At 37.7% G+C, this 12,277-nt stretch overlaps 1 protein-coding gene across 1 annotated transcript in view; it reads right to left on the bottom strand.

Moving 5' to 3' along the window:
- The window catches only part of ARB2A (ARB2 cotranscriptional regulator A), a 427,333-nt gene that overhangs the window by 110,445 nt on the left and 304,611 nt on the right, over positions 1-12,277 (bottom strand). The gene's annotated exons all lie outside the window — the stretch shown is intronic.

Genomic DNA, 12,277 nt, shown 5'->3' with positions numbered 1-12,277 from the left:
GGCCAGAATTACTTGATTCCAAAACTGGACAGACCCCACTAAAAAAGAGAATTACAGGCCACTATCTCTGATGCACATGGATGTAAAAATTCTCAACAAAATACCAGCAAACTGAATTCAACAGTACCTTAAAAGAATCATTGACCATGATCAAGTAGGATTTATTCTTGGGCTGCAAGGGTGGTTCAATATATGCAAATCAGTAGTCATGAACCACATTAATAAAAAAAAAAAAGGATAAGAACATATAATCCTCTCAACAGATGCAGGAAAAACATCTGAGAAAGTAAAATATCCAGTCTTTCTTTCTCTCTCTCATTTTTTTAGCTTTAGTGTGTTTTTTTCTCCCTGCCTTTTCAAAAAAAATTAACATATAATGTATTATTTGACCCAGGGGTACAGATCTGTGAATCATCAGGCTTACAAATTGCAAAGCACTCACCATAGCACATACCCTCACCAATGTCCATAATCCAACCACCCTATCTCTACCCTCCCAACCCCCCAGCAATCCTCAGTTTATTTCATGAGATTGAGAGCCTCTTATGGTTTGTCTTCCTCCTGATCCCATCTTGTTTCATTTTTTCCCTCCCTACCCCTCATGACCCCCTGCCTTGCCTCTGAAATTCCTCATATTAGAGAGATCATATGATAATTGTCTTTCTCTGATTGACTTATTTTGTTTAGCATGATACCCTCTAGTTTCATCCACGTCATTGTAAATGGCAAGATTTCATTTCTTTTGATGGCTGCATAGTATTCCATTGTATGTATGTGTGTGTATATATATATATACACACACCACATCTTATTACCACCATATTATTCATCTGTTGATAGACATCTGGGGTCTTTCCATAGTTTGGCTATTGTGGACGTTGCTGCTATAAACAGTCGGGTGCACATGCCCCTTCAGATCACTACATTTGTATCTTTAGAAACCCTCAACAGAGTAGGGATAGAGGACACACCTCAACATCATAAAGGGATAGAGGAATAGAGAAAGGAATAGAGGGATAGAAAACACACCTCAACATTATAAAGACCATATATGAAAGACCCACAGCTAATATCCTCGGTGGGGAAAAACTGACAGCTTTTCCTCTATGGTCAGAAATAAGACAGAGATGTCTACCCTCACCACTGTTATATACCACAGTACTGGAAGTCTGTACTGAAGCCTCAGCAATCAGAAAACAAAAAGAAATAAAAGGCATCCAAATCAGCAAGGAAGAAGTCAAACTTTCACTATTTACAACTGACATGAACAGACATTTCTCCAAAGAAGACATCCAGACAGCCAACAGACACATGAAAATATGCTCAACATCACTCAGCATCAGGGAAATGCAAACCAAAACAACGATGAGATAACACCTCACATTTGTCAGAATAAAGAATACAGGAAACAAAAAAACAGAATACAGGAAACAAAAGATGTTGGCGAGGATGGAGAAAGGGGAACCCTCTTGCACTGCTGGTGGGAATGCAAACTGGTGCAGCCACTCTGGAAAACAGTAGGAAGGTTCCTCAAAAAGTTGAAAATAGAACCACCCCATAATCCAGCAATTTGAAGTACTATGTATTTACCCAAAGGATACAAAAATACAGATTTGAAGGGGTACATGAACCCCACTGTTTATAGAAGCATTATCAATAATAGCCAAATTATGGAAAAAGTCCAAATGTCCATCAATTGATGAATGGATAAAGACGAGGCAGTACATATATACAATGGAATATTACTCAGCCACCAAAAAGAATGAAATCTTCCTATTTGCAACCATGTGGATGGAACTAGAGTGTATTATGTTAAGCAAAATAAGTCAGTCAGAGAAAGACAAATACTGGACAATTTCACTTGTATGTGGAATTTAAGAAACAAAACAGATGAACACAGGGGAAAGAAAAACATAGAGAGGGGCAAAGAATAAAACAGACTCTTAACTATAGAGAACAAACTGAAGGTTGCTGGAGGGAAGGTGGGTGGGGGGATGGGCTAAACGGGTGATGGGGATTAAGGCAGGCACTTGCGATGAGCAAGTATATGCAAGTAATCAATCAGTAAGTTCTACATCTGAAACTAATATTACACTGTATGTTAATTAACTAGAATTTAAATAAGAACCTGAAACCAGAAAGAGAGAAGTGGTATATACATCCAATAGAATATTATTCAGCTATAAAAGAATGAAATCTTGCCATTTGCAAAAACATGGATGGAGCTAGGGAGTATAATGCTAAGCTAAATAAGCCAGACAGAGAAAGAAAAATACAGTATGATTTCACTCATATGTGTAATTTTAGAAACCAAAAAAATGAACAAAGGAAGAAAGAGATAAACCAAAAAACATTGTTTTTTAAAGATTTTGTTTATTCATTTGACACAGAGAGAGAGAGTGAGAACAAGCAAGTGGAGTGGCAGGCAGAGGGAGGGGGAGTAACAGACTCTCTGCTGAGCAGGGAGCCCAATGGGGGCTCTATTCCAGGACCCTGGGATCATGATGTGAGCCAAAGATAGATGCTTAACCAACTGAGCCACCCAAGTGCCCCCCAAGAAACAGATTCTTAACTACTGAGAACAAACTGGTGGTTACCAGAGGGGAGGTGAGTGGGGGGGGGGATAGGTGAAGTAGGTGGAGGGGATTAAGAGTACACTTATGACAAGCCTGAGTAACGCATAGAATTGGTGAATCGCTATACGGTATACTGAAACTGATATAACATTGTATGTGAACTATACTGGAATAAAAATAAAAATAAAATAAAGTGTTTCTCCTAATACATTCTGGAAGATTCATGTAATCAGCTTCATGTACTGAGAACTATGTAATTTATTTGTAATTCATGTACTGAGAACTATGTAATTTATTTGCTATGGCAGGATTTTAACCACTGCATTTAACTCTCAATTGTAGTAACTAATCACAGCCTAGATTTTTAGTCAAAACAAACTCTTTTCACTTTTTCTGTCATTCCTGACTTTTGGTCATCTCCACTTAACAGCTGCTCAAGTTGTCCTGGCTCTTCATAATGTTCCCAGATAGCCCTTAGTGAGCTCTGTGCTCCTTTCTCTGTGCTGTTCTTTCGCCCATTCCTCTATCACTGGCCACCTGGTGAGATGATCATTGGCTTCCTCACTTCTCTCCTCTATTTAGACTATGTGTTCCTTGTTCTAATTCTGAATCTTCAGTGCTTGCCCCTGAACAGGTGCTTAGTAGATACTCAGTCACTGAGGGAGTACAGAGGTATAATGCTACTGCTTAGGAGAATATGAGAACGTTCACCCTGGAGGAAGGGCAGGAGTGGGTTTGTGGGCCACAGCAAGGAAGTTGGTTAGATGGCCAAAAGCTGCTACCCTGGTTGTAATCTTTTACTTGTCACCTTTGATCTACAGAGCTCGTATTTTATGTAATGTATTTGTATGAATATTAGCACATACATGCACATGTTTTTAGAACAGTGAGACATGAAATCATTGCTCTATCTATACTTTCAAAATTTAATAGTATTTGCAAGACTATGAAAATATGTGGTCAGATAATGTAATTAAATGCATATGCATATTTGTGATTAGGACAGGTGGAGTTTTACGGGTGAGTCTTCGAATGTACATGGACAGAAACATGCTAAAGATCTAAAAGATGTTCTACTGAATACATGGGGTCGTTACTGTCCTCATTAAAACAATGATAGAAAATCTATACTTGCTTTTTAGTAGAAAGTGGTATTTCATTTATATGTGATTTTATTTCAACTGCAGTATCACTGGATCAACTGTGAGAAAATATTTAAATCTCACAAATTCAAGTACCTTCTGTTTCCTAAATGTTCACATGGTGTATCTGTGTGCACAGAGAATGTTCACCAAATAAATTGTTTACTGACTAATGCAAGAAACTCAGTTTAAAAATAAAAATGATACAATTTTTTATGGAGTGTGCCATTTCTGGAAACTCAAATAAAAAGGATAAAGATTCTTTCACTTCTCATTTAAAAGCATAACATTTTTGTTAGTATTTTACTTAAAATTTCTTGGCCCAGAAGACAAAAATTTATGGCTTTAGATTAACTACTCTAATGATGTGACAGAGAAACAGCAAAATATTCTTTCCTACCTATGGTGTTGGTGTGATTGCCTCTTCAGGAGAACACAATAAATTCCTGTATGATAAGTCTCTTCCCACTTCTTCTCTTTAGTTTAAATCTCAAAGGTAATATATATTTACAATCAGACAAGTACCATAAAAATATGTGTGAAATGAGGTAATAATCTGTAGTATTTGCATGTACTTAATGACTTATTATTACAGAAAGGATGAGTTACACTTCATGTACTGAGAAAACTTACTTGGTGTCTACTTAGATTTAGCAGTAGTCTTAAAACTATTTACGAAAACAATCAGTGTCTAAATACTTGCTATCAGCTGTTTTAGCTCTGCTTTTCATAAATATAATACAATCATAACAAATTAAAGGCAAGTCACTTGACTGTCCTGTTACATTAGCTTGATGAAATTAGTGGCTGACAATGCTTAGTGGAAAGTGACAGGGCTTTCTCAATAGGTTCACATATCAATTTTTTTTTGTTGTTGTTTGGAGAGTAAGAATCATATCTTTATCAAAATATCCAAAATTTTCTCCTTCCTTCTTCCTTCCCTCCTTTCCTTACTTCCTCCCTTCCTTTTTTCCTTCTTTCCTCCCTTCCTCCCTTCCCTTCCCCTCCCTTCCCCTTCCGTTCCCTTCCCTTCCTTTAAAACCAACCAGCACTGGAAGTAAAAAATGTCCACAATTTTCTTCCTAAGATAAGACCTCTCAAACTCACTGGTAAGAGTCCAGTTGTTCTCCTAAAATAGATAAAAATAAGTAGCTACTGTAATTTTTCAGCCCATAAAGTTGCTGGTTGGGAAGGAAGAAATGTTATTTTTCCTGAAACGTCCCTGAGACGGGGCCCTGGAATGGTGATACTACCTCAGTGAATGGCCTGGAGACAGGATACAGATCTGGGACGACTTGACTCTTTCCTTTCTATCACATCACCTCTTATTTAACTCCTTTGTAGGAAAAAATAAACCAGTCTCTTTGCCTTCCTATACCTCCCCGACAATTCACACTGACATTTTCTCTCTACCAGGAGTGGTGGTGCTATGGGTTGAAATATGTCCTGCTGAAATTTGTATTTTGAAGGTTTGACCCCCAGTATCCCAGAATGTGACCTTATTTGGAGATAGGGTCTCTGCAGAGGTAATTAAATAAATGACATTATTAGGGTGGGCCCCATTCCAATATGACTGCTTTCCTTATAAAAACAGGAAATATGGATGCAGAGACATGCACAGACAGAAGATGTTATAAAAAGAGAACAAAGAGAAGATGGCCACATACAAGCCAAGGAGAGAGGTCTGAAACAGATTCTCCAGCCCTCAGAAAGAACCAAACCTGCCCACCCCTGGATCTTGCACTTCGAGTCTCCAGAACTGTGAGACAATAAATTTCTGTTCCTTACGCCACCCAATCTGTGGTACTTTGCCACAGCAGCCCCAGCAAATGAATACAGTAGGTTTTGGACCAAAAAGGTAAAGGGTGTGGACATCTTATAGTAGGTATACAGGCAGAACAGGGCTACATTTGGGAGAGACAGCACATCAGAAAGGAAAGGTTAAATGGGAATCACAGTAGGAAGACCAGTGTCACCCTACTCTCTCCTTCCCTATACTTTGTCTCCTCATAGTCCCCATATTCAATCTGTGGTGCACTGTTTTGTTCTTGTTCATGGAGATTCATACAATTATTATGGACTAGAAACAACTTCAGAGACCATTCCTTTCGATTATTTAACACTGTAGAGGGTATCAAAAAGTCTTCATCTGTATCTTTTGAGTCAAAACCCTATCATCTGTTCCTTTACCTAGTTGTCACTTGACAGCTGAGGAAATGGACTACATAACTGTTTTCCAATTATAACAAATTTTGAGAATCATTTCCCAATATCAGAAAGTAAGGTTTCTGGAAACTGAGACTACTGTCTCTACTTTTTTTTTTTTTTTCCTATTTATTCAGTTTGGGCTATAAATCATTGAGCACCTACTATGGGAAAGTTTCTAGGATGCAAAGGAATGATTTATGAAATAAAAATAAAGCACAGACAATGTACAGTGGCAACACAATGGAAAAAAAAATTATTACTTTCTAGAGAGGGAGAGAGAAGGGGAGGGGCAGAGGGAGAGAGAGATTCTTAAGCAGACTCCATGCCCAAATGGAGTTAGAGCCTGACATGGGGCTCTTTCTCACAACCCTGAGACCATGACCTGAGCTGAAATCAAGAGTCAGATGCTTAATGCACTGAGCCACTCAGGCGCCCTTGGTGAGACAAATTATTGAGTGTCTACTACATAAAAGGGAAGTCCTAGGGGTTTCTTTTTATATTACCTAATTTTATGCTTTTATCAACTCTCTCATATTTTGTGGGTAGCCACATTCTAGACAGATTCTACAGATGAGAAACTGGGGCTGAAAGAAGTAACTCATTCAAAGTAATACAGACCATAGGTTACTGAGCTGGGATTTTAATCTGGGAATGCCTGTGTCCCAAACTTTGCCTTGGTTATAGGACCACACTTCTCTGCAGGCAGGTCCCTTTGGTTTAGAGTATTTGTCAACACTGATGTTATCAGAGGAAATACTTGCATATTATAAAAGGATTATAAACATCAATCTAAATTAAGACACCCCCTGACCTGATATCCCATGGTATTTATTATGAGTTATAATCATATGTTTATTTCCTTAATGTAGATGCCTAACCATACTTTAAGCTCCATGAGGGTCAGGATGGGCCTGTTTTTGGTCACTACTGCATCTTAGCATCTAGGACACCACATGTTATAAAAGGCATTCATTAATATTTGCTGACTGAATATGTTAATGAATAATTAAATCCAGCTGAAATTTTAATTGGGCTGGTGCTAAGAGCCGAACTGTTTCCCCACAAAAATTCATACACTGAAGTCCTAACCTGCAGTACCCTCGAATGTGACCTTATTTGGAGATATTTACAGTGATAACTAAGTTAAAATGAGATCATTAGGGTAGGCCCATAATCCAATGATTGGTGTTCTTAAGAGAAGAACATATCTGGACACAGATACGTACACAAGGAAGATAATGGGAAGACACAGGGAGAAGGCCGCCATCTATAAGCCTGATACAGATCCCTCCCTCACAGCCCTGAGAAGGAATCAACTTTGCCCACATCTTGATCACAGCCTTCTAGCTTCCAGAATGATGAAAAAAAAAAATTCTGTTCTTTAAGCTTCGCAAGGTGGAGTACTTGTTACAGCAACCCTAGCAAACTAATAAATGGTATATTGAAACAAACTGTCTTTCAATAAAAAGGTATATATGAAGATTTGCCCACTACTCAGTCAATAGTATTCAAAGTTTTACAGCTGTTCTAGGAACATTATCATCCATTCTAAGATAATAAATCAACTTAAAGCATCTTATACACCACCTTGGCCATTGCACCAAAATCTAAAAGAAGGTCTACATCACACATCCTGAGAGAAATAAGACTAATTATTAAACTATTTTAAATTATTTAAAATATTAAACAGGCACTCTTTTGGAGAAGATGTGACAGAACAGGTTGTACAGTGTTAGAAGTGAATATTGAATCCAAGATGTAGTGAATTCTTGGGAAGCCCTCAATTTTTCCTTTTCCAACCCTAGGTCTTTGGCAGGCAGTCAGTAGAAGAGTCAACAGTATTAAGTGGAGTTGGTTTGTACTTCATCATTTTGTTGGAAACTGGGGGATGAAAGCCCAAGAAGCCCAAGTTCAATGCCCATGTAGGTCATTTTGCCTTTAGCAGAATTCACAGCAGGATTCCTAGCTGAAGTGAGATGGCAGGGCAGCAGCCCAACAGACCAACGTGTTGCACTGTTTTCTGAAGACAGCTCTGTAGGTAAACCACAAGGGCTCTTCAACAGCTTCTTGTCAAGCTTCTCTTCACTGGTGTAATCATGCTAAAGCTAATGCTTTGTTTTAAGGATTTTACTGGGTAACTGGGGTAGATTCATTTCATGACAGTTCATCTTTCAACTGGCTGGTGCTGTAATCACAGGAACTGCCCCTGCCTTCAAACCTAGAAACCTAGAGGTCTTATTTATGTCCATTCGGTTTCTCCAAATATGATAAGTAAGGAGGATTCTACTGTGATAAAAACCAGAATTTTGATATTTTCAAGTGGCTTTTAAAATTGAAGAGTAAACATTCAGAAACACAAAAATGATTTGGGTTTATATTATATTCTAAATATGGGTTAACACCACTGAGGTATATAAACACACTAATTGTAATTGTAAATTACCATGTTGTGCAGGAAAACAGACATATGGCAGGTGTCTTCACTCACTGAGCTACACCACAGCTCTTTAACATTAATGGGCATCTGATTTAAAACAAAAAACAAAAAACAGAAAACACCTAATTCTTAACAATGTCTCTCTAACTGATATAGTCCAATACTCCTCTGTTTAGAGAACTGCCTTTCTTTTTAAAGAAACTACAAATTATGACTAAAAATGAAAAGGTCAAATTTATTATTCCAAAATATTGCTTTATAATGAAAAAGTATGGTTTTAGAGATAAAAAGACTAGAAGAATGAATATTTTTAGGAACCCTAGATTTCCTAGCACCTTCTTTTCTTTTTTTTTTTTAAAGATTTTATTTATTTATTTGACAGAGAGAGAGATCACAAGTAGGCAGAGAAGCAGAGCAGAGAGAGAGGGGGAAGCAGGCTCCCTGCTGAGCAGAGAGCCCGATGCAGGGCTCAATTCCAGGACCCTGAGATCATGACCTGAGCCAAAGGCAGAGGCTTAACCCACTGACCCACCCAGGCGCCCCTTCCTAGCACTTTCTTTCAGAAGTTCTTCTTAAATATTTTTACTGTGTAACATACATAGCAAAACAATTTTACAAATTAAATCACCAATGATACTCGTTTATGTATAGATCTGTATATGTAACATACCTTTTTCCTTAAAAAAAAAGAAATATCATAAAGCTTAATAAACTCTTTTGCCTCACTCAATAATCTATTCTGACCTTTGTCAAAACTGTAGCTCTATAACACAATTTTTACCATGTATGGTGTTTCTTGTCATTTACTTTCCCCTTGTTGAGCATTTGGTTTTAACAATTTCTTATTGTTGAAAAAATGCTGTAATGATCCTTATTGCTAAATTTTTGTGCACACAATTATTTTCTTATAGAAATTCACTGAAGCGGAAATGATTGGCCAAAGAAAAATCACATTTTAAAACTTCCCATATGAATTACCCAATAGCCTTTCATGAAGATTGCACCAGTTCATGAATAGCCGAATACTCGTTTCCGTTATTTTTGTCCCTAAGCACCACCATACTGTTTAAATTATTGTAGTTTCATAACAGTTGGTAGGACAAGGCCACCCTCTTTTCTTCAAAATTTTCTTATCTTCCTAAGTTTTGGTCTTTCAGTTTACAATCACTTTGTCAAGTAATACTCTCATATTCCACTAGGATTTTATTGGAATGGCACTGTAGTTTTCACTTTCAAAACAGTGTCTTACACTGATAATACAATTTTGTACTCTAAAAAATTCATTGTGAATAGGTTCTGCCAACCAAACTAATACTGTTTAGTAAGCAAGACGATTTCTGGAAGAAAGCTATAAACAAAAGTGGCTATACTGAAAAATAAATCCCATGACATAGTTTTAGTATAATAAACAAAGATATATAGCATGTATATTTCAAAAATGTGAAATTATAGAAAATATTTAGATGCTATTTCAAGAGCAAGATAATGTTTTGGAATAAGGGAGCTTATCCTAACACTTCAAGTCTTCTCAGACAATAGATAGGAAAGATTCTGGGAACAAGAGAAAGTGTTCTTTATGATAGGAATTAATTAAAGTGTCAAGGATTGATAAAAGTATAAGAACAATAAAGGCAGTAATTAATACATTTGTTCCAAATTTGAAAGACTTATATAAGAAGTGATTCAGGTCCTCTATTCTATACTGAGCTAGAGATATCCAGAAAATACAGATTCAAAGAAAACCACAAATTACTTGTTAGACCAGTACTGTGTCAAGGGAAAACTTCTGAAAGTGAGGTGGCCAAAGGGAATGTATTTCTAGAATTCTGAAACTGTACATCTACAAAGAGTCATGTCTTCTTTGAGAATGCGATAAAAACTATCATCCCCATCTGTAAAGATGCACGTATGTACAAACACAGTATTCCGTCTGTACTCTAAAGGGGCTCAGCATCATCAGGCTAAGAATACTTGCCTTGTCTGAAGAAAACACAAGATAAAGGAAACGTGATAAAGAATATTTCAGAATGATGGTGAAGATCTTAAGTGGTTGGAATTTGTGTCTTTAACTGAGGTTAGTGGGAAATCTGGCAAGTAGGAAGACTCTGGACTGTTGTTTGACATCTGCCTCTACCAACTGTCCACTAATGGTACCAAGGATACGTTTGTTAGTGATGTGGTATATATTACTTGATTTTATGTTACTTGATCTCTGTATATTTGACCCTGTTCAGCAATGACACCACACTGTTGGTTTTCTCCCAACTCGAAGGGTAGCTCCTTCTCAGTTTTGAAGGATTTTATTATTAAGATTTCTGCTCATAATCTTAAATCTTTGAAAAATATGAAATTCTTTAAATGTCAAAGTTGCCCCAGGGTCTAGCCTTTTTTCTCTTCATAGTCAAAAGGAGCAGTGACGGAAAAATCTCATTTTAGATTATGTGAGGGCTGATCAGTGACATGTCGTGGTGCTTGCCTGAGTAGAGGGGCGGCAGCTGTGCGAACAATGCAGCTGTGCAGGTGCTGAGCCAGACACTCGGAGCTGTTCCCTGAGATGGACAGCCCATTACCATTGCTCCAAATATGCAGGGGCTGCAGCCTGGGTCAGAGCCTCCTCACAGCTTTTAGAGCTGAATGTTGACACAACCACAATGATCCATCCTGTTGTTAAATACTACCTTGCTCTCCACGGAAACTTCTCCCTTTCAAGGCTGTCCAGAAGGGCTGTCTGGGAAAAGGAAGAAATGGGACTGGTGCTATGGGACTTCCAGTGGGATAGCCCAAGAGTGAATGATTAGTCATCTACTGACTCTCAAGCTAAGTAAGTGAAGTTTATCTCCATTTTCATGAACTTGTGTGCACTGTCAGTATTTTATCTTTGAACACTGACAAGAAGGAAAAATACAGGGCACCTGGGTGGCTCAGTGGGTTAAGTCTCTGCCTTCGGCTCAGGTCATGATCTTAAGGTCCTGGGATCGAGCCCCACATCGGGCTCTCTGCTCAGTGGGGAGCCTGCTTCCCTCTCTCTCTCTGCCTGCCTCTCTGCCTACTTGTGATCTCTCTCTCTGTCAAATAAATAAATAAAATCTTAAAAAAAAAAAGAAGGAAAAATACACATCGGAAGAAACCAGAGGAAACTAGAAAAAAGCAATTAATAAAAATAAAAGCTAAAAGTTCATCAATTAGAAAATAAAAACAGCAGTAAATAAGATAAAAAATTTTTTTAAAGATTTTTTTTTAAAGATTTTATTTATTTATTCGACAGAGACAGAGATCACAAGTAGGCAGAGAGGCAGACAGAGAGAGTGGAGGAAGCAGGCTCCCTGCTAAGGAGAGAGCCTGACGCGGGGCTCGATACCAGGACCCTGGGACCATGACCCGAGCCGAAGGCAGAGGCTTTAACCTGCTGAGCCACCCAGGCACCACAATAAGATAAAAATTTTTTAAAAAGACTTGTTCTTTGTAAATACCTATAGATAAATTCTTTGTAAAAACTGATTAAGTAGAGAAAGTAGAGAAAGCAAAAACTGACACAAATAGTAATTACATAGAAGACATAAACTCAGACATAATATTTAGTGATGGAATTATAAAGCAACAAATATTACATGTAGGTTTACAGCAGCAGAGGTACAAACACAGAAAAATTAATGATTTCTGTTTAGTATATGATAACCAAAGTTCACCACTGCAGAAGTAGAAAACTAGAAAAGATCGATTTCATAGAAGAGACTGGAAAAGTGACAGAGGATGAACCACCAGACCAGCCACCAGGGAATGTTGACTTAATCATTGCAGATATTCTCTAAGAAGCATATCTGAGTACAAAAGTAACAAGGGAAATCCCCAGGTAATAAAACAAACAGAGCTGAAAACCAGAGAAGCAAGCTGGAGCTGGGGGCTGACTTAGCGCT

Source organism: Martes martes, assembly GCF_963455335.1.
Source record: "Martes martes genome assembly, chromosome: 5".
In the NCBI taxonomy this organism is placed as follows: domain Eukaryota; kingdom Metazoa; phylum Chordata; class Mammalia; order Carnivora; family Mustelidae; genus Martes; species Martes martes.
This window is presented reverse-complemented; position numbering and strand designations above follow the sequence as displayed.